Here is a 20,466-nt window from a genome sequence, read left to right as displayed (position 1 = left end):
AAATCCTCCTAATAACTGAGCTAGCTAAAGCCCCCGGGAGGAGGGCAGGAGAGTGAATTTATACATATGGTTAGGCTACAGTCTCGTTTCTTGACTGAATTTTGACTGCTTTATTCTACAGTTTTCTGTACTGCCTTGTGGAGTTTTTTAGGGATTTTTAAACTCCTAAAAAGCTTAAAATTCGCAGCTTCCAAAGTTCCAACACTGCCTATAGTAATAATTCTGATGATCATAGAGTCAGTTTTTAACACGGCCTTCCCCTGTGAGCACATTTCCTAATGTAAAATACAAGTGAACATTGTTGTGGTTTGAAAGCAAAACGAATGAGAGGCTCCAAGTCAGAGATATAATTTAATAAGAAGAATGGTAAGGAGGTAAAAGTAAAATAAAATAAATGCAATAACACAAAGGATCACTGACAGAGTCAGAATACAACCTGAGCAGGATGGTGGAAGCAGTCCAGGTGAGGTGCTCTTCCTGAAGCAGTGATCCTGTAGAAAGGTCTGGCAGCCCTGCTCCTCTGGGAATCCAGTGGATAAGTGCCCTTGCACTGTCCCACATACCAGCTTATATCCAGGTGAGAATGCTTGGCTCCTCCCCCTGGGCAGAGTATCTCACAATAGCATGAGAAGTGTGAAATGGGTCCTTGATGGCCCATTAACAGAGATAACCCCTGGAGGGAGTTACCTGTGACTCATGGGCCATTAGCAGAAGACACCCCAAAAGTCATTAGCAGAAGACACTCCAAAGGCCATTAGCAGAAGAGGCAGGGGGCTTGGGAAAACACTAGCCCACCTGGTTTCAACAGTTCATGAAGATGGTGATAGAATAAATACTTTGTGTACATCCTACACTGCAACCCAGGACAAACATTTAAACAAAGACATGATGTGTCAGTTCTTATTTCACTCAGCACCATGTTAGCATGGCTAAGTAAATAGGTATTAACAACAGTCATTTCTTAAAAACTACCCATCATCTTCTAACTTTATACACTGCAATAAGGTTTTTTTTCCTTTTTAGCTTGTTTAGAAAGAGCCTTGTCTTTAAAAAGATTCTGACACCCCCAAACCCCACCATCATCTTTCTTGTGTCTCCCAAACAGCAGACACTTATTCTTCCTGTGCAGGAACTCTGCAACGAGGACCGCTACGTGAACATAACACATGGCTGCCTGCAAAGCATAAATCAATATGTCATCTGTAAATCTGTCCTATTGTGCACTGAGGCATAGATTTAGAAGAATTAAAGACTGTAGTCAAAATAGATAGTGCTGAGATAATGTAGCTAGGACTTCCCTTTTGCTAACAGAAGCCAGACTGAAAGAACTGATAATCCTTGGAAGGAACCGATCAATCAGAGGAGCTGTCAAACTAGGGCTTCTGCATCCTGAATAATCAATAGACACCATGAATACAATACAATCATAAATCAAACAGTCCTGGGAAAAACAGGATTTAGCTGTCACAAACACTAAAGGTTAAAAAGTCAGAGCTGAGGAAGACAATCTTACTTCATCATTTTGGGACCCCACCCCATTAAAAAGACCACCGACCCATTTCAAAGAACAAACTACGCATGCTTGGTGGCTTTTTGGGCTAATTACCATACGAAGCGGGGAATGGGAGGTATCAGAGCTATGAATATGCATTTGTAGTTTGTGTATTCAATACTTCTGTAGATAAAAGGCCCTGTGATGATCTGTAAATTGCGCGTGTGTTTCTGGGAGCTATCCCACACGCTGCCCGGCGTCGTAATAAACATACACTTTCTAACTTTAAACTGTTAGAGAGTCTTTGTCCGTCATAGTTGGATATTGGTATTAGATCAATGTCCATAGTTTTTTAATAAATCATTTTGGCGAGCCAGGCAGGAGAACTGCTCTTTCTGGCCGTGGGGCCGGTGGGGTCTAGGACCCCTCAGGGCGCCCACCCGGAAGTTTTCGGGGTGAGGGCTCCTCAGACCTTCCCGTCCACCCGGGGAAAGACCGGAACCTCCTGGAACTACGGACAAAAGGTATGTTTAAAAAAATGTATTGAATGAAGGTACCTTTAAATAGAGGCGGCTTATAAGTCATAAGAGACGTCTTATGCAAAGCAGAGGCCTGGGTTTTGGAATCTCCGAGGAGTATTGTTGTTGTGTTGTTGTGTTCCAGGTAGAGCTGGTCACTTGTTGGCTGCATTCCAGGGGAGGAAAGCAGCAGCAGCATAGAGATGCTGTATTGGGGGCGTAGTGGCTCCATGTTTGGTTTGTCCAGGTAAAGCTGGTCACTTGTTGGCTGCATTCCAGAGAGGGAAAGCAGCGGCAGCACAGAGCTGCTGGTATTGGGAGCGTAGTGGCTCCATCTTTGGTTTGTCCAGGTAAAGCTGGTCACCTGTGGGCTGCATTCAAGGAGGAAAGCAGCGGCAGCACAGAGCTATTGATGTCGGGAGCGTAGTAGCTCCATCCATGGTTTAAAGGTGCACTTTGGTAATTCATAATCTGAGAGGCTAGCCTGAATTTTTGAGGTGAACAGGGTCCCGTTTTGAGTTGCGGTCGCGAACGCTGGATGTGTGTGTATTCGTGTCTGTTTGGGTTTTCTTTAGTGCTTAATTTGTGTACCGTATGTGTATGAATTGTGAAAGTTTGTGTTGTAAGTGTTTTTGTTTTTAATTGTGATTGTTTGGGTTTTCTACCGTATGTGTGTGAATTGTGAAAGTTTGTGTTGTGTTTTTGTTTTTAAGAGATTTTAAAACCCCCGCCGATCCGCGGAAGGATATCTCTGCTGAAAAGCAGAGGAATTCGGGGGGGATGTGCTTGGGCCGTGACTGGAGGGTGTCACGGAGAGCGCTGTAATTTCTGACCGCATAACTGATTCTGTGATTTTAATCAGTGTGCTGTTCAATAGAAAAACATCTGTGGGTGGATAAACTGTTTATTGTTTATTAAGAAAAAAAAAAAAGTTTTAGGTGGTTTTTTTTGTGTGCTCTTTGCAAGCATTCCCCTGAGATATCACAGTGATCAGGCAGGCATCTGGGTTGTCCCGGTAACCAGCAGGGAGCCAGGATTTGTCGCCTCCGGCTGTATCTTTGAAATTCTGAAAAGCCTGATGTGTTTGTTTTAACTATTGTTTGTTTGTGGAATACAGTTTTAATTGTAAAAAGAGCCAAAACTGCCTGACCGAGAAACCCCCCCGCTTTTTCCTCAGTGCAAAAATTTGTGGAGTGTTTTTGAACCCATTGTTTTGTGAGCCTAAAAAATTGCTATCCCATAAACAGGCTTTGGTGAAGGGGGACAGTGTATAAGAAGTTGATTGCAAATTTTCTTCAATTGTTAACTTTTTGTTTTAAGCACAAGAATTGGAAAGCTGGTTCAAAGAGTTCCCCTGCCCAGAGATGGAGTTTCAGAAACCCTAAAAATTAATAACCAGTAATTTGAATTATGTGTCTGGGTAATCGCGTGGGTTTTTCTTTTAAATAAAAAAAAAAATTTTCCTTTTTTATGTAAACACAAATTCTTTCTTCAACAGCTGGTGCTTCGAGCCTTGTTTTAAAGAATACATATTGCTAACTTTTTGTTTTAAGAATAGAAGGAACAAGAATTGAAAAGCTGGTTCAAAAAGTTCCCCTGCCCAGAAACGGAATTTCAGAAACCCTAAAAATTAATACCTCTGATGGAGAGTGATTTAGAGATTTGGGAAAAGGGTTGCTAAGAAAATGAAGTTTGTAATCAAGCAGCATTTACCAGATCCCAATTGTTGCTTGATGCCATAACAAAAAAAAAAAGAAATAAAATTCTTGATAAGACACCGGGGCAATAAAACCCTAACACCTGTAACCAGTAACTATGTAATAATAAAAGAAGCGGCTGGCCAACCTAAAAAAAGGCTTACATTTACAAACCATTGAAGTTTAAACTGGGGAAACAATAGAGAATCCATCGATTTTTATATGCCTAATGCTCCATCTGCACTTTTGGGCAGAAATCTGCTAAAGCAGCTGGAGGCAAAAGTAATATTTAAAAATAGAAAAATTATTTTGGAGGTAAAGAATGTAAAACTGTTAAGTTTAATGAAAAAAAAAAAAAGAAAAAAAAAAGAAAAAAAAATAATAATAATAATAAAAAAGAAAATAGATTAGGTGTTTCCTGGAGTGTAGGCTCCTGACATGCTGGCAGGGCAAAGAAAACTTTTTAAAGATACTGAAGGAGTGTCAGTTTAATTTCAACACTCCTATCGTGCCAGTAAAGAAGCCTGACAAGTCATAACTTAGCTGTTGACAAGATAACTGAAGGCTTGTATTCAGTAGTTGCTAACCCTTATATCTTAACTCATTTACTGTTTTAGATGTGCAGATGCTTTCTTTTGCCTCCCTCTCCATAAAGCCAGCCAGAAAATCTTTTCATTTGAGTCCTTTGAAGTGGTCCTTGCACAGGAGAACCTCAAAGTGGAAGATATTTGGGGAGCAGCTTGCAAACAATTGCTCCAGTATGCAGAAGACCTCCTAATAGCTACCCAGGTCCAGAGAACATGAGTGGACCGGACGGTAAGCCTCCTAAACTTTTTGGGCTTGCAGATCCCAGAAGAAAGCCCAGCTGATGAGGCAAACAGTCATTTACCTGGGTTAAGAAAGCTATTCAGGCCTTTGACCAGCTAAAGAAGGCTGTCATGTCAGCTCCAGCCCTGGGACTTCCAGACGTGAGTACACAGCTCCTAAAGGATAGCCAGAGTGCCTCAGAATTCACTCTAGGCCAGAAGATGCCTGTGCTAGTGTCTGCCCCATACAATGTCTGCAGTCCTTGAAAAAAAGGAGGACATTAGATCTCCCCACAGAGATTCCTAATGTACCAAGCTGTACTGGTAGAACAAGACGATGTTAAGATTGTGGTAACTAACATTGTGAACCCAGCTTCCTTCCTCAGCGAGAGTGTAGGAGAACCAGTGATCCACGACCACCTGGAGACCATCGAAACCACCTACTCCAGTCACCTGGATCTGAAGGACACTCCGGTTGAGAATGCTGAAACCTGGTTTACTGACAGAAGCAGCTACGTTGTCAGTGGAAAGAGGCATGCTGGGTATGCAGTTACCATCAGCAGAGAGGTAATAGAGTCTGGACCATTGCCCACCAACACCTCTGCACAGAAGGCTGGACATTTACTCAAGGTATGCCTTTGAGGTAGTCCTTGCACACGGAGCCATTTGGAAAAAATCCTAAAGCTGCTAGATGCTGTGCAGCTACTTGAGAGGATGGCACAGATCGCATCAAAAAGTGAGCTCTAATTGGAAGAATATGCTGGCGGACAGAGAGGCAAAAGACGCAGCTAAAGGTGAGGTACCCGATGAGACAATTGAGGCAGCACTTCAAAATAGATAGTGCTGAAAGGTAAGCCAGTATATAATATAAAGGGTAAGAAACTTATTAAAGCAGAAAAAGCAAATTATAATCAGGAAGGGTGGGCCATGACAGAGAAAAAAAGCTTGTAGTACCATCCTATTTGTTATGGCCATTAGTGTAAAGAGAACATGGGAAAACACACTGGGGAATAGACATCTTGTATAATTATTTGAAAGAAAGAATTGTGGCCAGAAAGTTACTAGGTACAGTGATACAGGTAACCCGTCAGTGTAGTCTTTGCCTCCAAACTAATTCCAAAAATACACCAAAGCCTAAAATGGGACAAATTGGGAAAGGCTGTGGACTTGAGCAACAATAACAAATTGATTTTACAGAGCTGCCCAGGAAGGGGGGATATCGTTACCTATTGGTGTTAACTGATACCTTTTCAGGATGGCCAGAAGCCTTGCCTACTAGAACGGCTACAGCCCGAGAAGTAACCAAAGCACGGTTGCAAAAATAATACCGGGGGTAGAGTTCCAGCCACCATATCCCCAGATAGAGAGCCACAAGTATATGGTGGCCCTAAATAGACAATTTAAGAAATATGTCGCTGGAGCTCAAAACAAAAAATTTTCAATTAAAGACAACCTAGAAATTAAGTCTTTTGCAGAAAAGTTCTTGGAACCACAGTGAGAAGGAGCATTCCAGATGCTTCTTACTACTTTCACTACAATCAAGATCAAAGAACAGAAGGCCTGGATCCATCACTCCCGAGTGAAGAAAGCTCCAAAAGGAATCTGGAAGATCACACCAGGCGACGATGAACTAAAAGACCACCGTGAAACTCACTCGGAACCACAAATAGATGGACTAATAGTTATTATAGACACTATGTGGAAAGTTGTAATTATTGCTGTAATAAGCTTAACCATAACAAGAGTCAATGCAATACTGCATAGGTACAATGTGACTGAGATAAACAGGTGCCAAAGAAAAGCTTATGATGCTTACTCTCGTAAGGCTTTAAATAAGATGCTAAGGGTTATGGGAAGGAAATGTCCTCCATTTAAACTCAAAATAGAGGGGTGTGCAATAAAAGAGTACCTGTAATAGAAAGGCTGTGATCCCCAGGTGTCATCTAGAGATCTCTCACTGGGGTGCTAGAAACAGGGTTAGGAGTATTTCACCTATAATCCTGTGACTAGTACAGTGACAGCCTTTGTTTTAACTATACATGCCAATAGTCCCCTAAAGATTAAATCATGAGGGAACTGTATTGTACCCTTCTGAACACCGAATGTGAGCACAAGAAATTGAAAGAAAATAGCAAACTGTTAATCTAGAGCCCTGTACTGCAAGAAGAAACTTCACTGGTGTATACAGGGCAAGGTTGTGTCTGTCCAAAGACAGCATGCTGCATTACCCAATTCAATTTGTGTGTTTGCAATGTTGTTAGAATTAAGGGATGTAATTTTTCCTATCAGGCTCCTGTAAAATACTGCCTGTACCCATAGGAACATCCCAGATTGAAAGAAAACTGTAACACAGAAATCATCAAAGGAGTATTTAAGAGGCTTGAGGAACATTTATCCCATCATTAGTGAGATGTGCCTTTTGGGTGGTCTCCAACAGCAACTGGTATACTAAATGCCTTAGTCCACCCTATAGTTGTGTTGCTTATTTTGGTTAGTATAAGTTTAGTTTTATCTGTTGCGATGCTTGTTTGGAATTGGAGGATGCTACGACGAATAGCAGCCTTAACCTCATTATCAAAAGCGTATGGCTTGGTCTTAAGAGACACTAGCTGTACAGATTGGATTGATGAGGAAGACACTTTTGAGTAAAAGAATTTACTCACTTTAAAAGGAGAAGTGGGGAAAATGAGGCATAGATTTAGAAGAATTAAAGACTGTAGTCAAAATAGATAGTGCTGAGATAATGTAGCTAGGACTTCCCTTTTGCTAACAGAAGCCAGACTGAAAGAACTGATAATCCTTGGAAGGAACCGATCAATCAGAGGAGCTGTCAAACTAGGGCTTCTGCATCCTGAATAATCAATAGACACCATGAATACAATACAATCATAAATCAAACAGTCCTGGGAAAAACAGGATTTAGCTGTCACAAACACTAAAGGTTAAAAAGTCAGAGCTGAGGAAGACAATCTTACTTCATCATTTTGGGACCCCACCCCATTAAAAAGACCACCGACCCATTTCAAAGAACAAACTACGCATGCTTGGTGGCTTTTTGGGCTAATTACCATACGAAGCGGGGAATGGGAGGTATCAGAGCTATGAATATGCATTTGTAGTTTGTGTATTCAATACTTCTGTAGATAAAAGGCCCTGTGATGATCTGTAAATTGCGCGTGTGTTTCTGGGAGCTATCCCACACGCTGCCCGGCGTCGTAATAAACATACACTTTCTAACTTTAAACTGTTAGAGAGTCTTTGTCCGTCATAGTTGGATATTGGTATTAGATCAATGTCCATAGTTTTTTAATAAATCAGCACCATATTTTTAATTGCACAAATTATCTCTGAGAAGTCTCCGTTCTTTATGTGTATCTTGGCCATGCTGTCCAGCCACGTTTTCTGGAGCTCTGGGGTACTTGCATAAGACTTGGCCAAACTGTACTGGAGATCTACCAACATTTCTGGGTTGTTTTCATGTTCTTTCATTTGAGCAGTAGCCATGAGCACTGTGCGGATTCTCTTTGTGAAATCTTTGACTTCAGAAGGAAAAGCCATTGCCTGACACAAAAAAATTGAATTAGAAGCTAATACAGAAAATACAGGCTTTGCCAAGGAATGACTCTTTCAGCCAACACTCCACTTATCTGAAAACACTGAGAACACAGTAGATAATGCTTATCAACTCTTCCTTACTGAACTCACACTGCACACAGTGTACAGTGTTTCATCTGTATTCAGAGGCATTTCAGTCATGACATGCACAGGGCCAATCTCTCCAGGTCATGCCCAGGATGCCAGGCTGGCTGTTCCCATGCTACAATGAGGTTGCCACTTTGGCATCCTGAGGAGCTAGTGTGAGAGCAACACAGAAGTGCTCCATGTGTGCAAATGTCTCTGGATGAGACCTCGAACCATAGCTCCAGTATTTTTTCATCTCATTCAACATCTGGCTTGTTAGGCTCTGATGTGGTCTCTCTTCAATTCCTAAAGCACTGAAGGCATTTGTAGAGCTTCCCACCACAGGAATGTAGTAGAGAAGCATGTGCTCTGATCTGATCCCTGGCTCAGAACAAGGCCAATGCTGAGTTAGAGCAAGGCTTGTCCAGCCAAGTTTTATAATCTCCTAAAACAGAAAATCCACCTCCTTTCTAAGCCCTGCCCCAGGGCTGCACAGTGTTCTTGGGAAATAATTTTTTTCTTAAGCAAAATTGGAATTGCCCTTGCTGCAACTTGCATATACTACCTCTTGTCCTGCACTCCACACCTCTGAAAAGAATCTATGTCACTATAAACTGCCTGCTGTGGAAAGCAGCAGGTAGGTTCCCCCTCAGCTCTCTCCCCTCCATGATGAGCCTGGTTTACGCTCCCTCTTCTCAGATTCGTGTTCCCCAACTGCTGCTGTGGCTGTGCACAGCATTCTCCAGTGTGTTGAAATCTCTTTTGAACTCTTGCACTTACACAAATACATAAACCTGATATAATGATCATCTCGTCATATAAATTACAAGTAAAGTATAGCTCAGTGAAACCCTTACCAACATCTGTGTGCAGAAAAGAACTGAGGTTTTTGCCAGGTATATCCTACCTATAAATTTGTTAGATCACAAACACCTAATGGAAGTTCCCATTAAACTTTTAGGTCATAGGATAACTGTGGAACTGTAAAAACACTTCCCATTTCTCCTATCCTGCCTTGGCAGCTACTCTGTGTGAAATGGAGCACACTGAAATTGCTCAATAGGTTGGGTACAAACCACTTATTCTAGCACAAAGATAGGCAATTATTTTCCAAAGAAATACAACCATTAATCTCCACATAAGAGCTCTTTCTTAACATTACTGACACTCAGCTGAATAAAACTAAATCCTGCTAATTATTACCTTCAGGCAACAGAAATACCAGACCCTCCCTTGTCATTTCTCTCAAAGCTGAGAGTTCCTGGAAAGCTCTTTGGACAACCTTGCAAGCAGAACACTGCAAAGCACAACCTGAGCTGCTGGGCTCCCTCCCCTTGGAGTGAGGCCTCATGTTTGGAGCATGACCTGCCTGAGCAGCTGGTCCTATTGCTGCTGGCATAGCACTTGTTTACTGAGCAAATGCAGCCCACTATGAGCCTATAAACCACAGTTCCAGTCATTAGCTCAACCCTTAAACACAGTTTCCTGGAGTCTGTCCCCAGTCTTGCATAAATGGCTGATAGCACATGATGGGATGTGACATCTCCAACTCACCTTCATAGGCCTGTCACTGTTTGCAAAGTTGTTAATGATGAGCAAGGAGTCCTGAAATCTGGTCCCACCACTGAGGGCCACATCTGCAATTAACTGGCTCACTGCAATTATTATCTGTGGGACAAGGTAGAGGCTTTATTTTAAAAAGCCCTAATAAAAGGGTTTTATTGAGGTCACAGTTAATAAAATGCTCACAAGAAAACACCACATCTTTTCCACCACATAAGCAGTGGTTGGCGTTGTGGCTCAGCTCTCACATCTCCCAAGGACAGACACTCCCCAGAGGACCAAACTGCTTTGCAGAACTAACAATCCAACTATTATAATATGAATCCCTGTTTGGACATTAGCTACCTTCTTCTGTGATTCTTTACAACCCAGAGGGTATTCATCTGTCCCCCTAGGTATCTACATTTGCTTCAAAAACTACCAATGCCAAAAAAGCAGCTCCAAGGAAATCCCTTCTCCTGCCTCAAGGGCAGCTGTCTTTTCCACTCCATCCCAGCCAGCCTCTAGCACAGAGATGTGTCTGGTGTCTGACACTCTAAAACTCAACAGCTTGGAGTACTTGATGGCAATTATTTTACCTAAATAATTGCCATCAATAACTGCCTGGACCAGTCACTGGAAATAGGAATTAGGCAAAGCCTGGAAAGCAGGAGGATTTTAGTCCACATGGCAATGGCAGGATCCTCTGCAGGTATGAGGTCACCAAGCTCTATTGCTGTATCTGTTCATTAAATCTGAGGTGTCCTGCTCTCTAGCTTTTCTCCAGCCACTGACCTGAAGATGCGTTCTCCGAAATGTTTTCCTTTTGGCGAACTCAAAATTATTTCTCATCAGGAGGTACAGAAGAGCAGAGGCTTTGTTCCTTGTGGAGGACACCTTGGAAGTGCAACACTTCAGGATCTCATAGCAGAGGGCAGAACACATTGACCCTTCCCTTGAAAAATGCTGAGGGAAACTTCACAAGAGACGTGCAAATATTAGAAAATACACTACTAAATGGCATAGGGTTCAGATGGGCAGGGGCACAGGGCAACAAACTAAGCTCCAGCCTGGACAGCCTCAGCAAAACTGCCAGAATTCTGAGCCTGAAAGTATTTGTGGGAATGAATTTGGGGCCTATTTTCAACCACATTTCCTTGAGCAATGTGAACTTTACTTTCACGCTTCTTGGGGATGTGATTGTTTATGTCCATCTAATCCCTTCCCTGATAACATCTGGGTTCATTGGCAAATTCTTACCAAATTGGACTGACAGAATTACGTTCTTACAAAAGCCATAATCATAAGCAGTGGGGCAGAGAGGAGAGGTCCCATGAACATTCCCACCACAAGTTGCTATCTGGAACACCATAAAATCCATCTGAGCCCAACCAGAAATCCAACCTCACTGGGAAACATGACCTTCAATGCTCACACATCTACTTCTACATGACCCCCCAAAACTATCTAAAATCGTGCCTGCATGCCCTCAGGAATGCAAACAAGAGACTGGCTTGTCCCTCAGAGTCTAAAATTCAGTGACCTGCCCTGCCTCCCCAGACAGGGCCACCCAGGGAGCAGCAGGACCAAGCCAAGCCACAGTGCAAGCTCCCTCAGTCACAGCAGGGCTCAGGGACCTGCAGCAGGGAGAAGGGGAACACCAGCATCCTGGTGGCCTGTCTGTCCTCTCACCAAACCCTTGAGCACAGCTGTCAGGGCAAGCTCAGCCCTGCCTGGAAAGGGACACCTGCAGCAGAGCCCTGCCCCAGTGGGCAGCAGCCTCCTGGGGATGCCAGGCTGTGTCCATCTGGCTGCAGTCACAAGAGGTAGCTGGTTGGGAGGTGATACCACACTCAGCCTCCTTCCACCCTGGCCACAGCAGGCTGAGCACAGGGAAGCAGAACAAGGAAGGACTTTATGCTGGCACACAGCTGCTTCCACAGCCACCGCAGGGACCTGCTGGGGAGGGGAGATGCCAACACCTCCTGAGGGGGTGGAGGCTGTTTGGACATTGCACAGCAGCGCTCTGCTTCTTCTGCTGCAACTGGCAACCAGGCCCAAAGAATTTCCTGGCACAAAGAGGCAACAGAGGCAATCATGGTTTTACTTATTCAGAGGAAAGGTGTGTTCAGTTTGTTTGAGACCCCATAGTCCTCATGGGGCATGGTCCATTAGCCACTTTTATCTGCCCAACTACCTTCTGCCCATGGGAGATGACAGTAAATAGTGTCAGTCAGAGGGTGAAGCTGTTATTGTGGCCCTCTACTCCTTGCATTAAGTATATATGTTCCAGGAAAACTTGTAGGTACTTCTGCAGCTACCACCATGGCATGCTGGTGATAGGGTCTTAAAACAGGGATCTAGGACCTGTGGCTAGCAAGATATTGGAATTGCACCAAGAAACCAGAATTAGGACACAAAATACTTTTTGTTCACTGCCTTTGGCCAAAAAATTATCTTCAAAATCAATATGGGAGAAGGAAAGAAAGAAAGAGGCAAACAAACATCATAATAACACAGGGCTATGAAGATCACGTGCATTTGGGAAAGGAGTTCCCAAGGAAGTGCTGCCTACTGCAATGCTGTCCTTCCCCCAAAGCAAGACGGGATAGTGGTCAGCACTGGGCTTAGCCCAGAGCTGGCACAGCTGTGTGACAGGGCATGCACAGACAGCACAGTGATGGTGGCACCTGCTCTCAGCAGGGACACTGTCTGCCTGCAGAGGCTTTCCAGACATTTCCAACCCACTGCTAGGGACAAAACCCTTGCCAGGGAATTGCTGCAGGAGGAACCCTGTGCACTCCCCTCCACACCACACCAGCTCTGGAGGAAAACCTGTGCCCTTTTCACAGGGAACCTGTGTCCCTTTCTGGAGACCAAGCCCAAGCAGATGCAATGGCTCCTGGTGCCAGGTTCAGAGAAGCAGGTCCATGGCTGCTGGAGATCCAATCAGGTGCTCCTGTGGCTCTCTAGCTGGCCCAGAACACATTCTGGGGAGAGCATGAAACAGCCCCTGTGGTGATGACTGTGCACACTGCAGGAGCCCATTTCTGATCCAGCCCCAATACAATGGACCAGAGCAGGGGTCAACCCAGCAGCCAACTCCCAGAAAGGCCTCAAAGGGACGTGAGGGCAAGACAGACATGGGGACAAGCAGAACACGTCTGAGATGGTCTTTAATGCACACCCCTCCTCTATGCATGTTTTCCTTTATAACCTTTAATTTAAAGACCATTCCTAAGCATGCATATAGGTATTTATATATCCATTTATCTGTAGGTGATGCTCTGAAAAACAGATTCAGTTCTTAAGAAAACCTAGAGTGTGAAACGAGAACAATCTAGCTTTTGTTGGTTCTTACCAGCCAGTAAAACAGAGGCAGCTTTCTTGCCAAATTCCCAGAACACACGCATGCAACCAAAACCAAAGATGCAAACAGTTACAGAAGATTTTTGTTCTTTGCTCTCTTGCAATATTTTTTTTTTTTAAGTCTTTGCCTATCAAATAACTGGATTTAATGCAGAAGACAGATTTTGGGATGCAGAATACATCTCAGGAGTTTTTTCTCTTCAGCAACCATTTGCTGTGACCACAAATAAGAGGGGAATTCTTTTCATTGTAATTATAGCCACAGAAGGCAATAAAAATGAGGAATTTTCCATTCTAGTTGTGACAAAGGTACAATTCCCTTTTGCTTTTCTTGAAGTTACAAAGTAGAGCAGAGCTAGTATTTGAAAACAAACTTGCAGGAAAATATTTCATCCTTGACTTTTCATGAAATGCAGTGACCACCTGCCTTGGCCACCACAGCCACTTTAGGCCTTAGAAGAACCCTTAAGAGGACTTAAAAAGAAGTTTGGGACTTGTGCGATTATGGAGTTGGCAAAGAAAACACTTCCTCCTTATAGATACCATCTCCTGGGCTCATATCTTGCTTTTACAGAGGCCATATATGCCCTGTCATAGGGGAAATGTGAGAAAGCTGAAATCAATAATTTGTATCTTTAAAGACCCATGATGTGAAATTTAGCATAGATTTAGACTGGCATAAATCCAAGAAAACAATCCCACTGCCCATTCTTGCAGCAGCCAAGCATGAAGCCTCCTTGCTGTCATTGGTATTTTGGAAAGCAAGTATGGAACCCCTGAAGGGCTCCAGGCTTTGAAGGCTGACAGTGAGATCAAATTGAGCAGGTGTCCAGGTTTGGCTTCACATTAAAAAAAAACCAAACCAAACCAAAAAAACCCCACAAAAAATATGCCAGGAAGGCAAGGAATGTCTGTTATTTGCTATAGGCACAGAACAAATATTTCTGGCCAAACAAACTTTTGGCTAGCTATGGTTCTTCCAAGCTGGTTTCCCAGCCAGCCTGCTCTTCTGATACCATATAAACAAGTTATTCTTGTGGGTCCAGATTTCAGACCTGAGACCTGATCTTGGCTGGAAGAAGGAGCGGACTCACACTTGGTGGTAAGGAAGGTGTTTATTCAGGCCAAAGCCCAGGGTGCGAGTGTGTGCTAGTGTGTGCGAGTGTGTGTGAGTGAGCTGTTCTAGCTCTTACCTGCCCCTAAGTACAGGGGCGTCACTGTTGGAAATTAGGGGGAGTAGCTTAGGTACAAGGGGCATTGACATGGCCATTTTGGGGCAAGAGGGTTGTGGGGATACCTGAAGCCTTGGCTGAATCACTTGGCTCTGCCAGAGCCATCAAGTACTAGGGTGTGTCAATAGATAAGATACAATGGAAAATACAATGGGCTGGGACAGGGCTATTGAGGGGGTAAACGACAGGTATTTGAGAAAGGGGGATGGGGGTAGGGATGAACTATTGCAGAAACTCCATAACAAAAACCATACAGAACTTTAGAAAACTCAAAATGCACCGCAACAGCTAGCAAGGGGGAGTGGGGTGTGTGCAGATCTGCAGCAGGATGGATCTCGAGGCTAAGCAGCTCACAGGCAAGCAGAAAACTCAAAAGAAAGGCAGAGCAATAAACATGCACTGAACCCTGCAGAACAACTGAGTGATTCCTGCCCCTGCCAGTTGCCAATCTAGCAGGCTTCAAGAAGCCCCATGGAAAAACATCTTGTAGGAGACCACACTGACTGGAGCAGATAGGGAGTCAGCAAGACCTCTGCATTTCTGTTTCTCATGTGTTTGCTTAGCACAAGCCAAAATCCAGCCCTAGACTTATACTAACTTTTAGCTTTGCTGTGGGGTTACAGCAAAATGTACAAAGCACAGACTTTTTCCAACTTGCAAAACAGTTTAGCAGTTTCTTCTTTTCATCAGATTTTGCTTAGCAGCTAGTGCAAAAGCTCCTTTGGAAGCTACTCTTTACTGCTTACCACTCGGATACTGTGCCCTGCCTGGCTACAATCTGCCACATGGATTTTCCTTGTTACTGAAGCATTGCGCTCAAGGGATTTGAGATGTTTTAATTAATTTTGTATTTATGATAACTGCGCAGCTTGGGAGGAATGGTGTTCGTGTGTACATCGGGTCCTGAAAATGTCCTCATGAGCAATGGCAGGTTTTGACAAGCACAAAGGGCAATATCAGCCAATAGCATGAGTCACTGCTCTTTTGTGGTCAGCTGTGGCTTTGTCAGTGCTTGAGCTCGGGGCATTAAACAGCCTCACTACCTGCCAGGGCTCAGAGAGCATAGAACAAGGTTCAGCAAGAGCTATCATCTCTCCCAGGCAGTGGGTGAGGAGTTGCTTGTCAGTGCATGCATTATTCATGAAATAGCACTGTGAGTAGCATTGGCCATTTGGAGCAAAGATTCCAGCACCAGCTGTTAGTCGGACAGACACTAATCTTTGTGACTAAGGCAAGTGAGGGAATTCCTCATGATTTCTCCTTTTGCTTCCTGATACTCAACAAATAATAAATAACTAGAGAACTTAACCTGGGCTGTTTTTTAAATCAGTGAAGCTATTTTCTAAAACGCATCTCCAAAATATCAGTTTAACAGGAGTTTAACCATACTGGCCTCTCTGCCATACTTATAAGTTCTCCCAAACCCTTGTCATGTATTACCTACCTTGCTAATGAAAGCTCTCAAAGAGGCAAACACGTGCTTAAGGGGTGCTTCTGACTGCCCATTTTTGAGAAAAGCCAGATGAATATCAAAAACCTTCTTCATAAGTGGATTGTGGCCATCATTGCTTAAAAGCTGGGTCTGGAAAGCAACAGGAGAATTTACTTTGCAGAAATGTCGTGCCTGAAGCTGGAAATGACAGACATAATTTTGCATAATTAATCACATTAATTCTTAAGCCAGATAAGCAACAGGGCCTTCAGTAAAAATATAACCAATAAAATGTGACATTCACTAAAAAAAGTTACAGTTGTTAGCAGAGGCTATTTTTGTAGCAGAGAAAAAAACTAAAATATATTATCACTTTTGCATCACTAATTCTAAAACCTAAGTCAATATTCTGTAAAACTTTCACTGTTTGTATAGCTATTTTTAATAAAACATGCTCTTACCAATGGAACTATCACACTGGGGTTTTTTCCATTTCTTTTTATTTGTCTTGAAATTTGTTTTGTTTGCAGCCCAAAAGAGAGAGAGGGAAGCAAAAGAAGAAAAGACCCATTTTTTCACTGGATAGATTCATAGCTGTAGTTAGTAATTTTACCTCCCTTGTTTCCTGCAGTTTTGCCAGTTTGCACCTTGTGGAGATTTGGTAAAATGGAATTACTTGGGGGTTATTGATACAGTTTGGTGTCAGACCAGGTGGGCTGTGCCTGCTGCCATGCCCACAGGGCTGTGCCAGAAGTTTAGGCATGACACAAGGATGTGGATATCCCATATTGACAGGAAATCAACAGCCTCCATCCCACTGCCAGTCCTCACAATCCTTTGGCTGGCTCAGATTTTGACACCTTGCACAGACCTTGTGGTAAGTTCAAGACCCAGACTTTTATACTGAGCTCATTTCCTGTGGCAGTGGAACAGCATCAGCCCAGTTGCTACAGCACAGGACCCACTCGTGTGTGGTGTGACCATAAAAGCGAAGCTAAAGCCCACTAAAGGGGAAGGGAATCCAGTCTATCCTGTGGTTTGAAAATCACATTGTTTTGTGGTTCAGTGATATTCCAAAAGAGGCAGCTGAGAAAGCCAAGCAAGTTTTAAGTGTTTGTCCCGGGTTGACGGTGCCTCCTATCCCATATCATGGACTACCTTGTTATGTCTAACAGCTGTCCCATCCCCTCTCCCCCCCTTTCGGGGGGGGGGGGAGCTGGGACTTTTTGCTGTTGGCTCGGCTGGCACTCTCTCTTTCTCTCTCGGCTGCTGGCTTTTTGCTGCTTGGCTTGCCGCTTTCCTTGCTCTTTTTCTCTTTCTGCTGCCTCTGTTCGTTTTTTTCTTTCCCTCTTTTCCCTTTCTTTTCCCCTTCCCCCCCCCCCCCCCCCCCCCCCTTGAAGATTTTGGACCAGCACCAGACCTGACCTGACCTGAGAAGTCCGAGGATCTCCGGAGCCCGCGAAAGAAGCTCTGCGCCCTCCCCCTCACAGTAACCTGAGCTTTTTTTTTCCTTTTCTCTTGTGTCGGGGGGGTGTTTTTTTCATTTGTCAATAAATCAGTTTTTTCCACTTTGTTCGAGAAATTCCTTCCCAAACCGAGGCTGGGGGAGGGGTGGTAGAGGTTTTGTTATTAGGGGATTCCTTTGGAGGTTCTCCCCTAATTTTTCCTAAACCAGGACATTCTTTTTATCCTAAACCATTGAAATTCTTTTGCTGTTACCGAAGTTCTAAGGAGTAATTTAACATCTGCACCAGGTTGGCTTTTTGGCTCTGCAACAGAAGCAGAGGCTATGAATGAAACGTCGCGGGGAAAAAAAACCCCACAACTAATAGTAGTTGTTAGAGCGGTATGTATTTATCAACATCGAGATGCATGGGGAATAATTTCACCAAAGACACGCATACCCACCAGGGAACTTGCTCTCTTTCTTATTCCCTGAGGTCTTACATATGCATGACATTCCACAGACCCTCTTCATACATATTCATTTCCTGATCCCGCCCATCCTCGCTTGGTATGGTAATTACTCCACGCCCTTCTGGGCATGTTCAGTCCTTAGTGGTGGTGGTCTCCGGGCCATGGTGATGGTCTTCTTTCATTCACCTCTTCACCTTTATCTCTCCCATGTGTGCTTTGGCCCCTTGGCACAATTTCAAGAGAACATATCATCTTAGAGTCTATGTTCTTCTCTTTATCTGCACCCTTAGCCCTGTTATTCTGTTGTTTAGGCTAGTTCTTCTAGTTCATCTTCTGAGTATGCCAAAGGTTTCATACTTGTAGTGTTTAAATATATGCGAAAGGGTAATAGACACAGAGCTACTAAATGCCATCTCATATATTCTAAAATACTACTTGGAATATATTCTAATATACCGTATTATCACGGTCCCCAGAGCTGGCCACCGGCTAGCTGGGCTCTGTTGTGATATGGTGAAGTTTTAGGCAGGTCCAGATCCCAGGCAGAAGCATGCTTGCTTCGGAGAAAGGAGCGACTCACACTTGATGGTAAAGAAGGTGTTTATTCAGGATGGATGCCCAGGTGTTCAAGGCTTGAGTGTGTGTGTGAGAGTCAGCGCCAGAGAGAGTGATTTTGGGTCTCTCCTGCTCTTATGAACAGGGGTATTACTTATTGAAATGAAGGGGTGTGACCTGGCCATTTAGGGATGAAAGGAGTGGGAAGAAATGTGAAGCTTTGGCTGGGCCATCTGGCCTGCCCGGGCTATCAAGAACCTTGGGTGTGTTCACAGATAAGATATAATAGATTCTTAATGAATGGAGCCAGTGCAGAGAAAAAAGCACTGGCCTTGGGTATTGATAACATACAATGGACTGGGCCTGGGCCATTAAGGGACATACTGTGGAAAAGGGGAACTCTTTATGTGACTTAACTACAGGTATCTGGGAAGGGGGATGGGGGTGGATGAACATTTATAGAAACTAGGATACAAAGTTATACAAAAATTAAAAAAACCAATTCCACACCACTACACCGTATATGCTTTTTAATCTACTACAAAGGATCAGTTGAGATTTCTCAAATCTATGCCTCAATGAACACCTTTCTCTTCATCTAAAAAGGAAATATTCATCGTGCTTGCTCTGAAATCCAGAGCTGTTCTTGCGACACTATGCAAGACATGTTGCTACATGCAGGATTCCTCTGACTACACTTCAGGAAGAGCATTTCTGGAACAGTATTTTGCTGCCATCCTAGAGTTCTCTTTACCACAAAGGCCTTGGTTTTTGTAGATGGCAATGACTACCAAAAGCATGAATCCCAATACGGAAGAGAAGACTTCTACCCATGATTCTGGTCCTGTCTGCACTGGTAACCATAGCTGGAGTGTCTCAGCCCCAGAGATATTCATGCACAGTGATTCAAAGAAATCTGGGCCTTGCTTCTAGGCAATTTAGGGTACAAAAGAGTGACTTTTCTAAAAATGTTGAACATTGATTTCCTTTTCCTCTAGTCCCTCCTTTCTATACGATATACATTACCTCTTATTCTATTTTTGTAATACCTACAGGCATGGTATAACATCCATGTGATTTTCTCTGGCCTTGTGGTTTTGAAGAAATTACAAGATTGCATAAGGGTATAATTACTCTGAGACCCTGTGAAACACTCAGTGTTTTGGAAAATAAACAAGCTGCAAATAATTTGCTTTTGTAAACCCTTCCATATTTTTCCACTCTAGAAGAACAGACCACCAAAATCCACACACATATAAAAACACAGCACACTTTTCTACAACATTTTTGATTTCAGTGCTGATCTTGAAACTCTGAGTGAAAAAAGAGATGGTGTCCAGGACCGTCAGGCACACTTCAGTGGCAATATTGCTCTCCAGTAATGCCTGGTGCACAATATCTGCTTCTGAGATGCCTGCATCTGTGGACAGAGAGGAAATCAGGAGGAAACAGTGTTCAACACTCCAGCTCCCAAAAAACCTAAGTGCTGATATAGAAAAGGTTCCCCCCTTGCACTTCATTGTGTTTGGGAGACGATGCAAGAATAGCAAGATGCTGAATTTGCCAACTTCATTCAGAGAAGCTGCCTCAGCCTGATGTCACACCAGAGAAACAGTATCTGTATTGCCCCTTAATATCACTGTCTTTAAAGCCAGACAGAGCATGAGGTGTCCAAGTTGCCTCCAGAGAGGGAAATGGCAAAGTGCTTCAATGGGACAAAATGCACTCACATGGAGAAACTTAGAGCAGATCCCAGCACAGGTCTCTGTGCAGTGCTGTTCTGCTTGCCCTGTTCTCTACCCAAACCAAGGCGTTACCTGCACACACACTCAGCCAAGGAGCTGAGCCAAGACAGGAAAGAGTAGAAAGCCACACAAGTCCTAAGTCCCAGGGGTGATTTTTAAGGGGCTGGCTTAAATGCCACCCTCACCCATCTAGGAATGTTGCGGGGAGGCCTGGTGACCACTGCAATTCTGTAGAATGTGAGTAACCTGAAGCAACCAGCAGCAAGTGGAAAATGGCTACATGCAGTTTTCATCAGGCTGACACATGCCCTGGGCCCTTCTGGCTCTGCTGTACATACTGTGGTTGAGGGTGAAGGAGGTCTCCAAGCTGCCCAGGTGCTGGAGCCGAACCCTGGCTCTGCTGTGGAGTGCCGGCATGGTCTGGGATTTCCTCTGGGCCACCATGTGCTTGGATAACCAAGCATCCTGCACCCTGCAAGG

The 20,466-nt window shown here is 43.8% G+C and overlaps 1 pseudogene across 1 annotated transcript in view; it reads right to left on the bottom strand.

Moving 5' to 3' along the window:
• LOC310922245 (dedicator of cytokinesis protein 11-like) overlaps positions 1-20,466 on the bottom strand; it is a 104,971-nt pseudogene that overhangs the window by 24,956 nt on the left and 59,549 nt on the right. The window contains exons 33-39 of the transcript in view: positions 20,325-20,458; positions 19,546-19,661; positions 15,782-15,919; positions 10,532-10,712; positions 9,749-9,862; positions 7,859-8,074; positions 1,073-1,174 (exon numbers count right to left, since the gene is read on the bottom strand). The product of the transcript in view is annotated as a dedicator of cytokinesis protein 11-like (transcript). The remainder of the gene's footprint in view (positions 1-1,072; positions 1,175-7,858; positions 8,075-9,748; positions 9,863-10,531; positions 10,713-15,781; positions 15,920-19,545; positions 19,662-20,324; positions 20,459-20,466) is intronic.

Source organism: Zosterops lateralis (assembly GCF_965231275.1).
Source record: "Zosterops lateralis genome assembly, chromosome: W".
Classification (NCBI taxonomy): domain Eukaryota; kingdom Metazoa; phylum Chordata; class Aves; order Passeriformes; family Zosteropidae; genus Zosterops; species Zosterops lateralis.
The sequence above is the reverse complement of the archived record's forward strand: the minus strand, read 5'-3'. Positions and strand labels throughout refer to the sequence as shown.